Below are 21475 nucleotides of genomic sequence, written 5' to 3'. Positions count from 1 at the left end.
GGTTTTTTTGGGGGTTTTTTTGAGTCCCTCGGGTGTTAGATTGCAGACCCCTGCAGGGCAGAAAGTGGATTCTAGAGCTCTTCTGGAGCGGCGCCTTGGCGCTGCCTTTGTACACTGTGTGCGCCCAGGACAGGAGAACCCCAGCTGGACTTACCCACCACAACACAGAACGATTCCTATGAATTTTCTAGGAATGAAAATGATAAACCCCTTTCATTTCAGCACCGTCTCTGTGGTGTTTCTGCAGCGCCCCTCAAAAGCAAGGGACCAGGAACAAGCAGGCCTCGGACGCTGAGAATTGGAACAGCTCGTTCCTCTCTGCGTCGGTGGGAGGAGAGCCTGCCCGCCCGAGCTGTGGTCTGGGTGAGCTCTTGGCCCTGTGGTCTCTGTGGTTCTGTGAGCCATCCTGGGCTAGGCATTCCCGTCCCTGTGTTTTGAGGGCATCACTGGCGAGAAGAAAGCCTGTCCAGTTAGCTAGTGACCAAGGGGACTCATTCATCCTTAGTTTTCTCATTGGTAATGATTTAGCAAACATTCATTAAAGACCTCCCGCACCAAGCTCTGTGCTCAGGAGACGGAAGGAAGAATAAAACTTGGCCCCCAGCATGGAAGAGCTTGTAGTCCAGCAAATGCTCCACCCGTGTGAACTTAGAAATCCTCCTACTGAGGCTACTTCTAAAATTTAAAAAAGAGAAGCTGAGAACTCATTAAAACCTAGTTGTTTAAAATCACATGAGCTGGCGAGAGAGCTGGGAGAAGGGTCTAATGGTCCGCTGCCACCCCCCCCCCCCGCCCCCCCGGAGACCTGACCGCCTTGTGAAATATGGTTGCATCGTTTCGGGATGGAGGGCGATGCTGCTGGTTGGCTAATTTTGGCTCCCTGCGCTCCATTATCAAGTGCATTTCCTGAGAGTCCTGTATTTCTTGGTTTAAATGCGGCTGATGACGTCCTCGTAACCAAGGGACTGGGCTCAGCCCGAGTGCATCTGTCTGACTAATGGGAGCCTACCCAGTAAACAGGCCATGGCTGGGCTGCGTCTAAGGGAAGGGACGCAACGCAGACTCACTGGCCCCAGTACCTTTCTTCCCATTAGTCACAAACAAACAATGCCATTGGATTTCAGTAACTGCATGGCTGTAACTGCTGTTGACTTTTATTGGTGCATAAGTAACCCTGCCGTGTGTCAAGAGGACAGCTGTGGTTTTCTGTTCATCCAGAGACACTCACAGGCCTCAGTATTCTAACTAGCTGTGTGATAGCCTTTCAGTGCCTTGATGGTTAATGCCAACATTTGCGCTTATGTTGCAGCTAACAGTGATAGATGTTTTTATTACATTTCACAATTTCCTCCCTCCCTCCCTGACTCCCTCTCTCCCTCCTGCCCCTCATTGGTCTTGAGGCTCTAAGACCCTCAGCTCATGGCTTTGTGCTTGGAGCAAATGGCAACTGATTTACATATCAACCTAAACTTTGTAAAATTCTTCAAGAATTGGGTTTGTTTGATAAAAACGAACAAAAATAGCAGTGCAGCTTGTTTTCTGGGTGACAGAGCTTGTTCAAAGCTTCCTCCCCAGTGCCGCTCGAAAGCCATCCGACAGTAATTAAATAATTCCAAGGGCTCACTCCCACCTCCCACGCGCATTTCCCCCTTTGTTTGGTGGGTTGGTAGCGTGTGCAATTATCATCTCTTAGGAAGCCAGCGCAGCCACCCACGGCTGCACGTGTTCTCTGTGAATCTGAACTTGTGGCAGCGGGAAGGGGCCTGCTTTTCCCTTCTCCTTGCAGGTTGTAAACTGGCTCTTCACGTTGTCTTTGACAAGAATTTCAAGCCCCGAACACACACGGCAGATGGTTAGGGATATTGTGGGATGAGGAAAGCTGGCTGGTTCCTTTAGTTATTTTCTCCTCCTGAACACGCTCCAGAGAAAGGCAACGCCATGTTTGAGGGTGTGTCTTTACACAGCCTCCTTCCTTAACCGAGAATGTAGTTGGCTGACGTGTTCGCTTTGAGACGGAGTCGGTGGGGGGATGTCTCTGCTGTAGGGGGTTCTGTAGCAGTTTTGAATAAAATGAGACTCCTGCTGACGGCTCTGCTGGGCGTCGCTGCCTAAGGGAGAAGTTCGGGTGACCCCTCATGACCTCTGCACGCGTTGTCTGTGTGATGAGTTAATCTGCATGGAGGAGGGAAGAAGATTCCAGGTCATCCAACTTGACTCTCCCTTTCCTAGCCGGGGCCTCAGACATGTTTCACAGCCTGCGTGTTCTTCTGTAAAGTCAGGATACGCGTTGCTCCCTCCTGGGGCTGTTGTGAGGACCAGAGCCGTTGGGGAGATAAGTTCTTTGTCTGCAAAAGTGTTCAGTAACAAGCGCGGAGCTGGAGGATCAGTGCTGGGGAGACTGGAATGCACCCCGATGGCTGTGCACTGGGTTTCTTGCTGCGGAGATGTTTCCAGGCGACCCCTTTAGGCAGTGCCCTATAGTTCACCCTACGGGGCCTCAGCACCACTGAGGGCCTGTGTGCTCTCCGGAGGGGTGGGCGTAGCAGCTACATCAGCATAAGCCTCCCGGGGCAGGGGCGGGAGACCTGGAGGACAGATCACCCACGATCGATTATGGGTCATTTGAACTGTTTCTTCAACACTCCACAGGTAAGGATAGCGTGCAATTTTAGCACGTCATCACTACTTCCACAAACAGGACCAGCTTCAGCGTGTGTGTGCATTTTTGTTGGCTTGTCTTTTTCATTTTTAAAGATATCAACGCCTTCTCATCTCATCACTTTTATTTATACTTATACCATTCAGCATAACGGACTTGCGATTCTTTGTTTGGATTTCTCTATTATATAGTTATATACATTTTATATTTGTCTCCTATAAAGACAAACTACAACTTTGTAAAATGTGATTCAAATTCCTTGTACGGATTTGTCCTTGGATTTATTCTGAATATCCCTGTGAAGTTTCACAGGACCGCTGGGAAATTCCTTCTTCATTGTTTCATTTGAGCAGCCATTTCATCTCCCCAGTCCAATAATTGTGCATATAGATTTTTACATTTAAAATGTTCAGATCAATTTTCTTTAACTGTGCAAAACTGGTAATCATCTATCCACTAAAACATCAGTCTTAGAGCGAAAGGTTCAGCGGCTTTTAAAAAAGGCATGAGTGACTTAGAAGAACTAATAAGCCAAGTCCTTTTTCCAGTGTAGGCCATGATCAATAAGATGGAGCCAACAGGAATCAGCGGGGGAAGGGCGCCGTGGAGGAAGTGAAGGGCTTCCTCTTCCATTGCCTGAGGACGGCTCCAGCTTCACACGTGCTTCGGAAAGGCGCGCTCGTTCAGTTGCTGCGGTGTCAAGCTTCGGTTCCTTTGTCCCTGGGTCAGCGAAGGGCTGAAGAGGCCACTGTGAGAAGGCATTACGATGTTTCAGTCACTGCGCTGGGTGACGACGGGAGACCTAGAGGACAGAGGAAGACTCGGCAGCTTTGAACGATGCAGGATCTGAAGGCTGAGGTGGCACCTGACTGTTCTTCTCAGCTAATGTGGCTTTTTCAGTTCTCACCTAAGGGACTTGCCTTTCAAATGGGAAAGTCTTTGCTTAGGACTCTGCAGAACTGTGGTTCTGAGTGTTCAGATTTTGGTCCAAGAGCCCCGGGAAGACCTGAGAGCGGCTGTGGCTCCTCGGGGCTCTGCAGAGCAGTGTGACGGTGACCCCCGGGGCGGTGGACCCTGCAGGCAAGGGCACCCACACCTCCGGTGCCCAGGGCCAGTCCAGGGTGCCCAGGCCACCTGTACTTCTCACCAACGGGCTGCAAATTCAAGGCTTTTGATAATCCACTCGAACAGCTCATAGAATTCCAGAAAGTACTGCACTCACAACTACTGTTTCACCAGAAAGGACACAAATGTGGACCAGTGACATGAAGGGACTCATAGGGCAAAGCCTGAGAGCACTTCAAACAGAGTCCCTGTTGTCCTCTCTCTATGGGGTCAGAAGGCATGGCCTCCCACACATGGTTGTGACTGGGTGTTTAACCACCAGGAGACTCACCTAAGTCTTGATGTCCAGAGGGCTTTTTAAAAAGTTGTTTATTTTTTTAAATTTTTTAAAAAGATTTCATTTATCTATTTTTAGCCAGGGGAAGGGAGGGAGAAAGAGAGGGAGAGAAACATCGCTGTGTGGTTGCCTCTCGCACGCCCACCTATTGGGGACCTGGCCCTCAACCCAGGCCTGTGCCCTGACTGGGAATTGAACCAGTGGCCCTTTGGTTCACAGGCCAGCACTTAATCCATTGAACCACACAAGTCAGGGTTTTTTTTTAATTTTTTAATTTTTTAAGTTGATGTTTGATTATATGCGCAGGGTTGATCGAATCATTCATCACATAGCTGAGCTCCCCCTCCCGAGGCTGGGCCGCCTCACGGCCCCCACCCTGCGTGCCCACGGCTGGTTTTTCTGGGGACCAGGCCCCCTCCGGGCTCGTAGTCTTTGCACACTCAGATGTGATCCGAGAGGCTCATGGGCGCTACCGAAGTTTCTGAGGTGCAGACACCCATGCCAGGAACTCAGGACAAAGCCCAGGCAGGTTCAACCCTCTCCACAGAGAACATCCCACGTTTTGTTTAAAAGGTCAAGGGTTATGGCGGCCTGGCAAACCACGCAAGGACGGGCTCCACAACACCCAGTGGGTCCAGCACCCTATCCATCCGTCAACGTACAGACCCAGGGAAGGATTCCGGGCCGACGTCCGAAGACGGCATGTGGGGAGGTGAATGAGCGCTTTTACTCATCCGACCCAGGACAATCTCGCACACGCGCGCATGTGCACGCACACACAGAGCAGCAATAATAGTCAAAAGTAGGAAACAAAACTCCTAGTTTTAATGTTGCCATGTGTAGGTTAACACTAACTTGTAGGACAAAACTGTCGGAGGCAGCAGAGGTTTTGGGGAATTCTCATCGATCTACATATTAAGGGTTACAGAAGTTCTGCACATGCAGCTAGAAGTCAGGTTTGAGGCAGGCTCCTAGGGGCAGTGAGTTTGCTTTAACCACCCGTGTGAGCCGGCCCTCCAGCCCAGTGGACCACAGGTCCTTCCCATGAGCCGCTCAGGATGTTTGTGCTGATTTACTGCAGAAGGATTTTTGGTGACTGAGGTCTTCTCACTGTAACTGGTGACCGGTCATGTGCACCAGGCCAGGGATGGGATCTGGCTGGAGAGGGCCTGTCCCCAAGGCGATTTGTACTTGAGGTCACGGGTCACTATTGTCCTCGCAAAGCTTGTGGGTCTTGTGGCACATTTTTGAATAAGCTGTGGTGTTAACGTAGCCGGACCAGCCGAATTCCAGGCACATTAATTGCATTCTTTTGAACTTGCATTGCATTAATTTTCATCAACTCCTGTGAGGTAGGCATGCTTAATACTTTATTATTTTTAAATGTTACATCCTGGAAAACAGATGCCCTAGGTGTGTGAAGTGAAGTAGAGAATGAAGGCTATTATCCAGGTAATTGATGTAAAGTTGTTGTAATTTTGCTTCAATTACACAGATAATGAGCTCACTTCTGTATTTTACTCTCTCTCTCAGGAATGGATTCATTCTGTAAGATAAATTCTTTAAAAACATAGGGAGAAAATCTCATGGACCCCGCTCTCCACAGGTGAGAACGCCGCGGTTGGTTGGGCTGGGGGGGCCTTGGCCGTGAAATCACGGAACACCAAGCAGGGCTTCGCTGGGCGTAAACAAGCCTTACGTTAGGGGGTTGTGTGGAAATGCGCGGAGCTTTCAGTACCTGCTGTATCTTATCAGGATTTTAATGACTTTACACAACCTGGATAGAGTTGTCCTCAGAAGGGGACTTACTGTCTTAAGAGAACCACGTCATTTGTATTCAGAGACTTTATGTGATTATTCTTTTCTCCTTTTTCTCATTTTCAGAAAGAGAGAGAGAGAGAGAGAGAGTGTGTGTGTGTGTGTGTGTGTGTGTGTAAAACAAGTCGCTTTGAGCGATGGCAACTCCCATCCCTCGTCACCTCCCACCGTCTGGCCCCAGACTCCGCCCTGCACTGCTGTGCGACGGCAGCCAGGACCCACAGTCTTCGCTACTGCGGGGTCTTTCCTCGCAGCAGCTGGGTGCTGACTGGGATTTGCAGAGGGCGTTGGCGAGTCTCCACGGGACGTCTCCATCACAACCCGCTCATCGGATCGGAACAATAAGTTCACGTGCCGGCGCACGAGTGGGCTCGCGCTTGTCCAATAGGGAATGCAGCGTGCATCTTTCTCACCGACAGGCAGCGATGCAGACATGTCTTTTTTTCTTTCCTCTCTCCCTTTTCTGGCTTGTTTGTCCTGGTGGCGCGGCTGCCCTCTTGGCGCTCTGTGGTTGACAGGCAGCGCAGCCCCGGGTCAGCCCTGGGAGCCCACGGCCCGGGGGTGGCGGGCAGCCTGTCCTTCTGCCCGAGTCGACGGAGGGATGGGACGGCGCTCATTGGCAGGGACGAATGGTCACAGGGGTGTAAAGTCCAGCACAGGGAATATAGTCAACAATGTTGTCCTAACTCTATATGGGGCCAGGCAGGTGCTGGAAGCCTCAGGGGGCCACTTCGTAAAGTGTGTGTGTGTAACCACTGTGCTGCACGCCTGAAACGAATACAAAATGATATTGAATAGCAACGGTAATTTTAAAAGAAATTTTAAAAAAAGAGAAAAAGAGTTGATCGGAAATGGGCATGTTGTTTTAAAGGAATGCCTCTTCTCTTTTCATGAGCCAATTAAGTGTAATTTTGGGAAGAGTGGGGATATGGAGGAGTTATGTTTCAATTATTGAAGATACATATTTAGAAACTTCTAGCCACGTCTTTTTCTTAAACGAAAAAGGACTACTTCACTGAAGATCATTTAGGGAGCCCACCTCTTTCTTGGGGTTACACCAGCACCCCCTTATCCCCGGGGGATGCCTGAAACTGAGGGCAGTGCCCAACCGTGGACACTTCTGCCGACACACACACGGCCTTACACTCCAAGGAGGCACTCGACAGCTTCTCTCTGGCTTAGCCAAGTCGCCAGCATTTCTACTCTCGCATGGGGGCCGTTATTAAGTAAAATAGGGTTTCTTGGACATAGGCACTAAGATATTGAGACAATCCATCTGATAACCAAGGCAGCTACAAGATGACTCAGCTGCGGGGTCGGGGGGGAGGCAGGCTGTAGAGCGGAGAGGCTGGACAGACGGAAGGATGAGCGACGCCGTGGACGGACAGAGCGAGACCACGTGAGGCTTCACTGTGCTGCTCAGAGTGACATGCAATTTAAAACTTAGAAATCACTTGTTTCTGCCACTTTCCACTTCATGTTTTTCAGAACTTGGTGGAGCATGGGTACCTGAAACTGCAGAAAGTAAAACTCTACTTATATTTCATCATAACTACATTCTAAGATCTTGAAGGCAGGGATGACAACATATTTTTAACTCTTATAATGCTTAAAACTTAGCTATGATGAGATACTTAAGGATTATGAACTAATGAATTAGGTGACTCTTGAAAACAAGGCTTCTGGACCAAACTAAGTAAATGGCTAACGGTAAAAGTTTCATTATTGCGTAGATAAACATTCTTGGCAAGAGATTCTGTTTGACATCTTTAAATCGCAGTGTCTGCTCTCATCACCCCGGAATTAAATCCTTTCTCTAAAATCCTGGGCATGCTAGGCAATGGCATATGCAAATTTTCTCAGTCCCTTAAAGTTTGAAAGAGTATTTTGAGGACTTATATTATTAAATGCCATAATGAAATCTGATGCAACTTAAGTTAAAAAGAATAAAGCAGAGAAATTATTTAAATCTTGTCATTTAAAGAGTAGAATTTGAGGTCAGCTAGGATTCCATTGTGTAAATGTACCCCAACTGTTTTATCTGCTCATCTACTGATGGGCACTTGGCCTGTTTCTAGATCTTGGGGTGATTGTATATAAGGCTGCTATGAATAGAGGTGCACACATTGTTTCTAAGTAGTGTTCTGGGTTTCTTCAGATATATTCCCTGGAAGCGGAATCACTGGGTCCTAGGCAGGTTCATTTTAAAATATTTTGAGGAACCTCTATCCTGCTCTCCATAGCACCAGGCTGCATTCCCACCCACCGTGCACGAGGGCTCCCTCTTCTCTACATCCTCGCCAGCACTTGTTCGTTGATTTATTGGTGATAGCCGTTCTGGCAGGTGTGCGGTGATAGCTCATTGAGGTTTCAATCTGCATCTCTCAGATGATGAGTGATGCTGTGCATCTTTTCATGTGTCTGTGGGCCGAGTGTCTGTCCTCTTTGATAACTGTGTGTGGGGCCAGGTGGGTACTTGAAGAAGCAGTGGGCGGACCACTCTGTAAAATGCATGATTTTCTAACTACTAGGCTGTATGCCTGAAACCAATACAGACTAAGACTGAAGGTAAACTGTAATTGGAAACTAAAAATAAAATAGAATAAGTGGAATTTGAGGGCCCTGCTGTGCACGTGGCCAGCAGCCTCTACAACAGGCCCCAGTGACTCCCACCTCCTAGTGCTTATGAGCTGCGAAGTCATTTCCTCCTGCATGTGGGTGGGACTTGCCAATTTGCTTCTAATGAGCAGAACACACAACCGTGCGATCTCCCTTCTGAGGTCAGTTGATAAGAAGACTGTGGCATACGGCGTGGGGTGTTCTCTCTAGCTCTCTTGCGCCATTGACTCTGGAGAAGCCAGCTGGGTACCATGTCAAGAGGAGGGACTGTGAAATGGCCCGTGGGAGTGAGTTTGGGAGCAGGCCCTCCCCTGAAGAGGATCTTGGGTCAATACCTTGATCACAGCCACATGAGAGACCCGAAGTCCAAACCACCCATTTTAGCCACTCCCAGATTTTTGACTCTCAGAAACCATGAGATAATAAATGTTTATTGTTTTTACCTGCTACATTTAGTGGTAGTTCATTACACCACAGTAGAGAACTAAGAAGAGTGCATATTAGGCCAGGAGTTCCCAGAGAACAGACAAGCAAAGCTCATTAATCCATCCTTCATCTGGTTTATCCTCATGTGAGCGCCTGTCCTGGCTCTGATATTAGTTCTATGGAATTAATGCGTTCATCATTGAATATTCATGAGGCATTCATTGAATATTCATGAGTGTTCTGAGCCAAGCACTCTTTTAGGGCCTGAGGATAGAGCTGGGAAGAGAAGAGAGATGAATCCCTGCCCCCGTGGCGTTTATATTCTAACGGGGGTGGAAGGCAACGGAAAAGCACATGCTCTGTGTTGTTAGAGTAACACGGCCCAGCAGATCAGCTCGCCGCCTACCAGTCTAAGCCCTCCACCGTCTACCGTTATTTCTCGTGGGCCTGCGGGTGGGCAGGCCTGGGCATGGCTGCCTTGCCCTGGGCCTGCTCGTGTGTCTGGGTCTGAGCTAGACAAGCTTGTCTCCTGGCGAATGCTGGGAGGGGAAGAGAAAGAGCAGGTGTGCACAACGCCTTTCGAAGACTTCAGACTGACTCACTGTCATGTCCACTGCATTCTCCTGGACAACGTAAATGACAAACCAGCCGAGCTTCAAGGGGCGGACCTGCTAGGTCACTTTGCAAAATGCATAAATACCAAAAGACCAATAATTAGAGTCAGCAGCATAATCAATGCAATACATTAAATAAGTAAAACACGTAGAATATCAGACACCTGTGAATGCTGTGTGGCAACATAAGGCAGACAATGGTAGGGAGTAGAGGGGGCTGACGTTTGAGAAAATCTCTGAAGAAGAAAAGTAAGCAAGACCTGGGATGTCTGGGGCGTAAATCTCTGTGGCAGGCAAGTCAAAGAACCTGAGCAGGCGTGGCTGGCGCGGCTGAATGGAAGGAAGAAGGCCAGTGTTTGAAACCTGGACTGGTAATGGCTTGAAGGCCACCTTAAGAAATCTGGCCTCTTTGAGTGAGCCGGTAGTAAGGTGTGAGCCAAGCCAAGCCACAAGGTGTTTGGCGGCTGTGTTAAGAATAGGCCAGAGGAGGGGCACGGGGAGGGAGGGAGAGCAGGGGACAGCTGATGGGGTGTGAGCAGAGTGGGAGCTATGGAGGTGGCAAGAAGCAGTCAGATTGTGAATATATTCTGATGGTAGAACTCATGACTCAGTCACTTAGTCACTCTTATATTTATGTTTAGAAATAGAACATAATATGTATAAAAAGAAACCAGTTGATGACTTTCTTTGCCACACAGAAAGATTCCCAATATCCTAAACAGGACATCTTTGTGTTTCTTGAGCTATAACTAAATATGCTTCAACCTACATTTTAAGGTTTCATTTATTTCCCTGATGTGACACCATTTTAAATTTGTTAATAAATCATGCTTATGCCAGAGACGGATGTATGTTATTGCATAGAAGATAGAAAGTGTACCTGAAGTTATAGAATTTACTTTTGCCTGACTACATGCTTTTTGTTTGTTTTAGCCGCTAAAATATATGCTTCATAAAAACACAGGCCTTCATTCATCCCAGCAAGCCCCAGCACATGGTAGGTGAATAATAAATATGTTTTTCACCAATAGAGACTAAAGTCAGATTCTTGGAATGTCTGTAGGGAGATCACCTATGAGCTGTGCACAGGTTAAATGGGAGACAACCAAGAGTTGAACCTTTTCCAGGTAGCAGGTGTCAGAAAAGAGTCTTAAATAAAAGCATGGCATTAGAGCAAGAACCAAGGGCTGAGACTAATGTGCCTGGGATCAAACTTGGTAGGAACTGGGAAAGAGAGAAGGCAGGAGATACCAGAAATCGTGTGGGAGTGGCTGCGAAAGGTGCTCGAGTGCTCTCCTGATTTGCAAAGACTCTCTTTGGCTGGCCCATGGCCTGGCACCAAGAATGATCTGAGATACATTCTTTTACCTGTTGATTCAGGGAACATTTATGTGGCTATTTTTTCTTCCAAGATTAAAGGAGGGCTGTCATGTCTTGGTAAGGAGACAGGTGTTCCCCTACCCAGACCAAGTGTCCCAAGGCACCATGATGAGTGTTAGCACAGCCAGGGAGTGATGCATCTGGGGTACAGCTGGGGAGGACCAGGGGAGGTTCAAACGGGAGGGCAGGCAAAACCCAGACCAGGAAGAGCCTCCTACGCAATGCGGAAGAACTTTGGCTTCATCTTACGGCATCTGTTGAATTGGTTCTTAAAGGATTTTACCAGAGGATTCCTATTTTTTGCAATTGGCTGTTCAGAGCCCCGCTCCTGACCCCCGTCTGCAGAGGTGGCTGGAAGGAAGGGGGGAGGAGCAGGTGGCCCTGAGCTATATTAAATGTCGTGAGTCAGCTCGCAATGAAAAACTGGCTGAAAATGATGCACAGAGTAGGGCATGACAGGTTGAACGTGTGGTGGGCAAATCATAAAAACCCAGCGAACAGACGCGGAAAGATAAGTAGATGGAATTTCAGGGCTGACTCATATTCAATGTGCGATTCACAATTGTCCCAAGATCTCTTTCCGGTGGAATGAGATCAACCAGCTTTTCCCATCATGCTCCTGTCTCCCCTCACACCCTCCCCAGCCTCAGTATAAAAAGCAGAGACTCTGTACAATGCTTTATTGAATGTTTGACCACTTCTGATTGTAAAGTTACACTTAATCAGAAATTCCGGACTCATGCTGAAGTAATTGACTGGCTAATTACTCTTCTGGGAATGTGGCCTTAGATTAATCATTATAGATAATGGGGAACCAGATCATCTTATTCTTGTTTCAGGGCTTCATTCAAAACAAGGAAGAGGAAACAGTATTATTTTTATGGTTTTAGCTTCTCTCATTTTCTAGATGCTGCAGCTGTGCCCTCATTGTATTTTATAGCCAAAAAAAAAAAAAAAAAAAAAAAAAATTGCCCCTCAGCAGTTCCTATAATTTCAAATTTATAACTATGTCCAGGGTAATTCACCCGTAAGCCAACTAGAAATAAAAATAGTGGAGATAGGCCCATCTGTTGGAGTGATTTCTTAGCTGCAGAATACATTTTCCTTTCTCTAAAAGCAAAGCTGTAAAATCTGTATAAATTCCAATTCATAAACCATGAAACTCTAATTTTTCCACTTCTCTAGTCACTTTGAGTAAATGATTTTGCATATGTGGAATGTCAAAAATCAACAAAATGGTCCAAGGGAGTGTGAGAGATTGATTTTGACTACATGAAAGCCTTTTAAACGATGGCAAACATTTCTTCAGGTGAATTAGGACCAGAAGGACTCTGTGCTGCTGGGTGGGGAAAGACTCACACCCTCACTTAGAATTTTCTCTACCGTGTAAGTGAAGTTCAACATCTTATTTCATTGTTTTTAGTGATCTGTGTATTGCTCAAAATTTTAAAAATTCTCTTTCCTCAAATCTCTTTGTTCTTGAAATAAGGCCTCACCTAGAAATACTGACAGGACTATTTAAATAGCCCTGGCAAAGCTATTGTTTAAGAGGAGAAATCACTTACTCTGAATAACTGAGACCAGAGTAACTGTTTTGCTTGAATATCCTGGCTATAATTCTATCAAATTTCCTTTTAATTTTCCTGGGTAGAATAAACTCTAGCTGCCAAAACCTGCCTTGTGCTCACAGAGAGTGTGACCTGTTGTTTTTATGCGATAGATCCAGGGGTAAGTCACGGGGAGGGGGCACACTTCTGCGGCAGAGTCTCCCTGGATTGAAACCTGTGCACGTACAGGCTGGGAAATGCGAGGTTTTGCCGTAGAGCACCATGTAACGGCAGTCCTTTCTCTCTCCACAAGGCGGGAGAAGCAAACGCAATGAGACACAAGCGCTTTTCAAGGAATGCCTTACGCCAGCCCGGAGCCTTTCCCGTAAGTCGCAGGTCTTGCTGCGGTGGAACACTGGGCGGTTGGAGACGGGCGGACAAATGCCACTCTGCCCTGCAACTGTCATCTCTCCTGCCAAGCATCCCCGACCTCATGGGACATCGTGCTAAGTGACAGGGTCCGGCACGAGGGAAGAGCCTTGAGGTGTGCGTCAAGCCGACGGCTGTTGAACAGCCTTGGATGGAGAATGATTTTATTATAATTGGATTGTTTGCTTACCAGGTTGTTTTCCTACCAGGTGTCTTCTGCTCTTTTTTATGTTCTTCTGTTTCTTTGTTCATTCATTCGTTCGTTCATTCATTCATTCATTCGTTATTCCAAAGCCTCCATAACTTGGAAGGCCCAGGCCGTGTTAGTAGAACTCAAGACTATGTGAGGAGGCTTGGTTTTTTCTTTCGCAGTTCATTATAAATAAATAAGTAAATAAATAAATATCTGTTGTGAGAAAGACTAAGTTTACATCATGGATTGAACTTTAGAAACGCCACACAAACACCATTTAAACATACGTATACACAGAGCAAACTATGGTTTCCATAGAGATGTGATTCTATAGAGATGTGATTCAATGGGCAGTTTGGATGCCATTGCAACCCTTTCTCGCTGGATGGACTCAAGTGGCTGACAGCTAGGGAGAGCAGGGCTCAAGATCGAAAACTTCGGGGGAAAAAGCGACCAACTTTCTAGTCAGTGTCCATCCTTGGTTAATTGAAAATAAAGCAAAATTTGTCCTCAGCACCTTCAGATGTTTGCATCCTTTCCTCCTTCCAAGTGAATAGTCCCAGTGTCTGGGTTCAGCTGTATAGCAGGTCAGCTTTTCTCAGGAAAGGGTCGTTATCCATTGATATTATTCTTACTTTGGTGTGGCTTTTGATCTGTGTATTACCTCTACCAGAACTATTGGCATTTTAACGGGAGTTTCAAAATAAAAGACCGTGGTTTGTTGAAGGGAATTCAAGATGAAATGATCAAAGAAGGAAGACATTATAAGGAGGTGGGTCCGTTCCCAATAACAGTAAATGACTTCTTGACACAGGCTGAAGCTTTGCATTCATTGATGGATTAATTGGTCTAATGAAGTTAATTTCCCTTCTGCACGAAGTGAAGAACTATTTGTAGATTCTTCAAAGTCACTTTTGATGCGAGCTATCCAATAAAAACATTTCTGAGTTAATATAGGATATGTAATCTGTCACGGACCTAAAAATAGATGTGGCAGAGATGTGCTACCAGAATGACTAGAAGGAGAAAACGATCAACGGTAATTAGGAAACAAACCACATCTCAAGCCCGCAGTCATCAGAAATCTTACGGGAAAAGGGAACCTCGGTTAGGACACCATCGCGCACGGCACCCACACACCCGCTCTCCCATTCGTTCGCTCCTGTGTCTTCTGAAGACTACCTGGGGCGACACAGACAAAGTACGCGTGTTCGAACAGAAGACAATGGGAGAGAACAGGCTCTGGGGGTCCTGCCTTCTCCTCCTCTGCTTCTGCACAGAGTCCGTTTTCTGTGACAGCGGTTCTAACTTCATGCACCTGGACAAGAACTCTCCCGTGTGCTACTTCCTATATTAAGCAACGCTGTGGCTTATTTGTTTATGTCCCCAAAGCCGTACATAGGGCCTAGAATCTAGGTTTCCACCTAGTCTCTCGCGAAGGCTGAATAACAGTATGACTGTTGGAAAGAGTTAAACAAAATGTGCATGAATGGCTACAGGGAAAATTAACGAGGAAAAGAAAGAAGGCAGGGGACTGATGAAATGCACACTTAACATAAAATAAAAGAACTAATCTCTACCTACCTTAAAAATCTAATACACCCCCATGATTTTCTGAGGTCCCTGAGGCGGTAAATCTCCAAGTTCTCAAATAAAATCGGTACCTTCGGGTGAATTCTGGGTGGGGATGGTTTCTAAGAAATTAGATGTTCAGCAGTCAGATTAGTCTCTCGTCTTCTCCTTCTACTTGCAGTTTATTAATTCTCAAGCAAACAGTCAAGTACCAAGCAAGCGTGCGAGACCCCAGTGTGTTCCGGTGGCACTGCTGTTGGAGGAGCCGTGGCTCCTCTCCTGACGAGTGCACGCCGCGTGGGAAAACCAGAGCGAGGCGGGAAAGGGAGCCAGAGAGAGGAGAGAGCGCGGGCAGCGGGCAAGGGCGCGCTTCTGGATCGCCCCACCTTCGCTTGCCAGCAGCTTGTCTAGAAAGCCGGGTCCTTGGCAACGCTGGTCTAATTTGAGGGGTTAAAAATCATAACATTTCAGCTGTCAAATTTAAACTCTCCAGGGAAGTTTCAGCTCCTTTATAATCAGAGTGTTGTGTACCCCTTCTTATTTCAGGTTCAAAATAAGAGCTGGGCACACCCCCCCCCCCTTGGCTTTGTCGCATTGAGAATGCACACACACAGAGGGCTGTGGACTTCAGTCTCCCCTGCGCCGTAAAACTTTCCGACACTTAAAAGTTAGGGCCATGGAGACAGGTAATCTGTCAGGACACAATGTGACACATGGATGGTAGAGTTTGTAAGTCACCTTCCATTTCACGGATAGGATTTTCTGAATCTCTTTTAGTTTGGGTCCTTGACCTTCCTTTCTTTCTTTGTACCTTTATATTAGTTCACAACAAACTTCTGTTGTCTAAATTTAACTGTTCCAAACATAAATCCTGTAATAACAGATCAGACCTCCTAATACTTTGCTACTAAGTAACATTTTATATCTTGGGATATAGACATGTATACCTTTTTCCTGAGATTCTTACTCATCTCAGTAGAAGGAACACCAAAGGATTATGTAAGTAACACATGACTGAAACATTGTGACAAATGCCTTAATCCCCACTGAAAAGGGGAGACTGAATATTGTAACAAATAACTAGTGGGTCCAGAAAATTAGAATCCTTTCTTTGACTGCACAGTCTTTAGCATTGGAAAACCCCAAGTATTAAATGGATGATCTGAGCCCTTGGACTTGGGTTTCCTATGACCCACCGCTTAGGGAGGTCCCTGACATTTTACAGACGGTAACATTTCGAAGAGATGATGTATCATGTGATCAGTCAACATTTTACACCTGCTGCTAGATTCAGTGTCTTCTACCTCAAGAGAATGAACTTGCAAATGTCATTTGTGGATGTTTTGCTGGAAATGACTTCTGTATTAATCAGACGCTCCGCAGGTATTTATCAACCACCCACTCTTCCTCCCTCCCTTACCTCTTTTGGTGAAGCGGGGGAGGCATCGGGAGGGCGGCAGGCTCTGTTGCTTGCGACCTGGCCACCTTGTTGCACTAATCAGGGAACAATTTATTTAAAGTCATGTGGGCACTTAACTGTGTTTGCACTCGGAATTCAGGGGAGAAAATGATGACAATTGCTGAAGTCAACGCATGCCCTGCGGGGATCCTTGGATCAAAGCCACGCCTTGAAGGAGAGGTCCAGCTTCGACAGGCAGAAGGAGGGAACCCCGGCGTTCGATGGGGGGAGGTCAGCGGCAGGAGCACCGCTGGCCGTGAGCGCAAAGCAGGGCGAACCAGGGTGCAGAAGGCGCCGCCTGAAGGAAAACTGCCCCCTGGGGGCTCCGGAGAACCATTTCAATGGGCAGGGTTGTGTCTGATTCCGGAGCCTTCGACTCCACGCTGAGGAGCTTACAGGGCTGGGGGGACTGCAGAAAAGCGGCGCCGCAGGTTGTAAGCCGAGCGATGCCATGACAGAAGCCGTGTGCAAGGGAGACTGGCGTGGTGGCAGATGGAACGGTGGCTAGAAGTCAGATACCCAGGGCCGTTCACACCCAAGGTCCCGTGTGTGATAAACAAACAATGCACCGTGCTGTGTACCAGCTTTGTCCTTTGATTTCGCAACGATTTATTTCTGATACCACCACCCTGCTTATCTAAAACAGAGCCCGACAACTTCATACGCCATCTGTGAGCTCCAAATGGTCATCATTAACAATCACAAATGTCCTACAAAGGTGGTGTGCTATAAACAGCTTCGCGCCTGTCAGCAGCCTGCGTCTGTGTGCCCCGGCCTCCGACAGAAGAACGATGACATTTTGTTACACCTTCACGCGATGACATTTCTCACATAGGCTATGAAACTAGGGAAGCCTGTCTCTCTCATTAACCACCTTGAGGTTTACTATTTTGACTAAGTGGTCAGTTAGGGGGCAGTCATGGCAAGGCCACATCAAAAGCATGTTTCCTGCAAGGGAACTCGGGCTAGTGCGTACGGAGCACCCAGTAATTATCCTCCAAGAGGCTTGTTGAATGTTGGGTGTATCTGTGCAAAATGTAACGGGCTGTTGCGTTACTTTGTCATCACATGTTCCCGTTCTCCTTCGCCCCTTAAGGAGAGCCGCGGAGGGACCTCGCGGTTTGGTGTTGAACGGCACCCCCTTCAGGGTGTGCGGGCACCGTCCCGGGGACGCGGGAGGGCCCTGGTCCCGCGAGGAAGGAGGTGTCCAGCTGGTCGCCACGGGATGGCCATCTTCATTACACACACGGTGGCTGTCTGAACCGGACCAGCTGACGAGGCTCGTAGTGAGCTGAGAAGGGCGTTAAGTTTCACCCGACTGAAGGCGCCCCGATTGTAAGGTCCCTGGTTAACTTGCCTACAAGGAAGACGGGACACTTCCAGTGGATCCCCGCCTCACTGTTTCTGTCCGACTTCTAAAAGTGTATTTTGTACTTCAGTATGTTGAAGAGCTCTTTCACACTTTTTAATATCGTTTTTTAAAAAATAATATATCAGCCCCGGCTGGCGTGGCTCAGTGGGCTGAGTGCTGGCCTGCGAACCAAAAGGTCAGTGGTTCGATTCCCAGTCAGGGCGCAGGCCTGGGCCGCAGGCCAGGTCCCCAGCAGGGGGCGCGAGACGCAACCACACATGGATGTTTCTCTCCCTCCCTTCCCCTCTCTCTGAAAATAAATAAATAACATCTTTAAAAAATATATAAAATAATATATCGCCCTACCTTAAAGAGGAAAATAGAAATCGAAGGGACGGTTAAAGCAGCCCTAAATCTTCCCGTTCACCGTCTGGCCCCCGGCAGTGACTTGCACTCGGGCACAGCAGTGCCTGGATGTCCATGGAGAGAAAACGGTCCGTACCACCCGGAGCCTGTGTGCCGCACTGTTTCTCAAAAGAACGCGCCGCTGTTTTCTCGGGATTTTCTTCCCATCCACAGACAGGTTTGATTTTAGCATTTTGTCTTTCTTGCTGGACAAGTTTAGACGCTCGTCTCTGAAGCCCCAAGAACTGACATGCTCGGGCCGCGTGGAGCTCCGGGCACCTCTGGGGACATCAGCCGCCGTCCTCTGTCTGCTCAGCTGTCCGCTTGGTCTTTTCTGAGGGCAAGTAATTTTGATTTTTTGAGAGGGGAGGATGTCTTACATTTAGATTTTTGGGGTTTACAATTAAACTGGGGGCCGGACTTCTGCCTGTGCGCTCTTTGGCAGAGCATCGTGGCGATAAACCACTTCTCGTCACCCAAACTCATGATTTTGATTTCTTGATTTCAGAGTATGAACGACATAATGTCAAAGCATATCAAAGGATGCTGGAGCGTCGTTAGGGTCTCCTATTTGAATAAGTGCAGTGTCCTGTTCTTCTTAATTATATCACGCGTTGGAAGTTGAGTAGTTCCCGCTCGTAGGCAGGAGGACGTGTCTGACGACGCTGTTTGACGCCCCGGCTGGTCCCGCGGGAGCCAGGAGCCACTCACACCGGCTGCTGCGTCTGACGCTTCCTCCTCCTGTTCCAGCGGCTTCGGAGCTTTCTGTCGCCTTTATGGGCGCCTCTGAAGTGTGCTTGTCAATCTTTCCCACCCAGGTCACAGAGACTAACTTACTTGTGGTGTCCTCCTTTCCCCAGTCCTACAAAGCACCGAGTGGCTGTCCTTGCCAGAAAATATGGAACGTCAGCCCTTCTTCTAATAAGAAAACTTTGCTGAACTGAAATCGAATGTATGTCCCATTGCTTGTTTCCCCTCCGCGCTTCATACACTAGAGCTTTTCATATCAAGGCTGAACCGGAGTATAATTTTCCTGACGACATTTTAAACGGCCATTCAGCTCCGTATGTTACCACATAGCCTCACGGCGACGGTGTGAGCCCCACTGACCCAGTGTGTCCAGGCACAGCGCCTACGTGACTCGGCCAGTGTCGACTCCCGCGGGGCTGAGGAGCCTCCTGGGGAGCAAGGACACGTGGACGGCCCGCAGGGGAGGACCACGCCGAAGCGGGGATGGCGGCGGCAGCTGAGCAGAAGCCACGCGGCAGGAAGGTGCGGCCAGGTGCCGGCCGGAGCGCTGCCCCCACGTCGGGCCCGCGGGGCGGGCTCCGACTCCAGGAGCCGGGCCCTGCGGCGGCGGGGCCGCCCGGGCGGAGCGCGTGTGCCGCCGGGAGGGGGCCTTCTCCACGGGCGGGAGCGGCGCGGGCCGATGCTGGCGGAGGGCAGGGCTGGCTGGTGACAGCACCTCGACTCAGGACATCGGCTGCTGCTGTCGGGACTCGTTCAAGGACGCGAGGCCCCTCTTGGGGGCTGTCCAAACACCGAGCCCGGTAAAGGCGTCCCTGCGTGCGCCCGGTCCTGCGTGGGTCTGACGGGACACCAAGGTCCCCCGGTGGCGGTGCTCAGGGGGAGCCGGAGGACCCCTTGCAGCGTGAACGCTCTGGCATTTGCAAAGACAGAGCACAGAAATGGACTTTTTCTTCCTTTCTTTTCTCCTCCTAGATAGGTGTTCGCCATCCAGCCTCGGCCTGGCCTTCGCCGGGTTTGCTGAGCTGGAACAGACGTGCGGCACCGCGACTGCATTCACACCCGCCGGGAAACGGTCGCCAGGGCAGCTTCAGTCAACGGCTATCGTTTCACAGCGACAGTGAAAAAATGAAAGCGCGTTTCCTCCCCCAGCGCGTCGCAGTTCTGCTCCGCGCTTCCCTGCAGGGAGCGGCCGTCCCTACCAGAGAGTTTGGGGGTGCGGGCAGGGGGTCTGCATTGTCACCGAGACTGTAGGTCACTTTCCGCATTTAGGATGCAGGGCCGGGGTGACAAACATCTTAGCGCTGAAGGGAGAGCCTTGTGGAGGGAAGAATTGTCTAGGAAAAAATGCCTGAGTGTCCCACTGAGAAACGCCCAGAGACCCGGGCGCAGCCAGTCGGGAGGTGACTTCTTCTGCTTCATGGGGCCTCCTCCCGTCGGCTCCCCGGTGGGCGGGGGACGTGGGGACAGAGTGCTGGGACCTCGGTCGCAGGTAAACCCTGCTGCTGCCCGGCCTCACAGGTGGCTGAAATGCAGCCACTCCATCGCGCGCCTCGCCTGCTGTCTTCCCCCGACCACCGAAGGTCACGCCACAGCCTGTGTGGGCACGTGTTTGTGTCATTTTCCCAGCCATCTAGATACAGTCACTGCACTACATCCACTCTCTCCAAAGCAGCAGCTCCGGCGCCCGCATGTCATGTTCAAGACGGAAATGGAGGGTGGCGCGGGGCCGGGGCCGGGGAAGAGGCCCGCGCTCCCAGCGGCTGTCCGGGCAGTGCTGCCGGCGGGCGGGCGATGCCGGCCCCTGCGCGGGGCAAGGCCTTCCTTGTAAGGGTTTCACGCTTGCTCAGCCTCCCCGGGGAAGGGGCTGCCGACCCGGCAGGGTAAAGTGCAGGCGGCCGAGAGCCCTGCTCTCGTTGGCTTTGGAGCTTGGATTGACTAAAGTGTAATTTGAAGACTCACCATTTCATCTTAAAATATGTGTTTTGTATGGTGAAAACAGCTCCTGGCTTGGATCAAGTCCTCCTGAGAGACATGTGTTAATGGAAACAGGCCATTCCAAGGGACACCTCATTATTTAGAAGGAACTTCCACGGCTCCCCGTTTGGCACAGTCTGGGGCTCTGCGGAGCGAGGCGGCACCTCGTGGCCGGACACTTGCCCGTCGCTTCAGGCCCCGCTGGGGCTGGCCCTCTGTCCCGTCCCGCGGGCCCAGCTCCCGCGGCCTCCAGGGAGGGAGCCCACCCGCCTGCAGCCATCGCCGGTCCGCCCACCCCGCGCTGCCCGCTCTCCGCGTAGCCACGCTTTCCTGCCACATCTTTCCTAATGAGCTCCACCTCCCGATGTTGTTTTTCTCTCGAAATGCTTCTTTCTTCCCCCGGCCCTTCCTGTGCAGGCAGCTTGCGCGGGTCCGGCCACCCCCAGCTCAGGAACCACCCCCGCGGCAAGCCTCCTTCCTGCGGCTGGCCACACTCTAGCACCCCCCTTCCCCTGCCGCGGTCCCCGGGAATGACCCGGCAGGCTTGCTGAAGGGTCTGTTCCGGGCGTGCTGAGCCGGAGCTCTGCAGCGGGTCTGGAATCCACGTTTTTCAGGAGCTGCTTAGAACACAGCAGAGCAATTCTGAATGCACTTCTGTGTCGTTTATATGAAAATATCAACACTTTGAGGGGAGTCCTTGTGTACAATTTGTATTGTTATCCACAGTACCTAAGTGGCGCCTGAGACATAGTAGGTATTGAACATACTTTGCTGATGTTGTCGAAGTAATGGTCAAATCACACCAAAAGCGCCTTCCAAGACCAGGGTTGAATCCTGGCTCTACCACTCGTTAGGTATGTGGGCGGTTCACATTGTC

This window comes from Pteronotus mesoamericanus, unplaced genomic scaffold (assembly GCF_021234165.1).
Source record: "Pteronotus mesoamericanus isolate MK-2021 breed Mesoamerican mustached bat unplaced genomic scaffold, CSHL_Meso_final contig_94, whole genome shotgun sequence".
Taxonomy (NCBI): domain Eukaryota; kingdom Metazoa; phylum Chordata; class Mammalia; order Chiroptera; family Mormoopidae; genus Pteronotus; species Pteronotus mesoamericanus.
Note: the sequence above shows the minus strand (reverse complement) of the source record.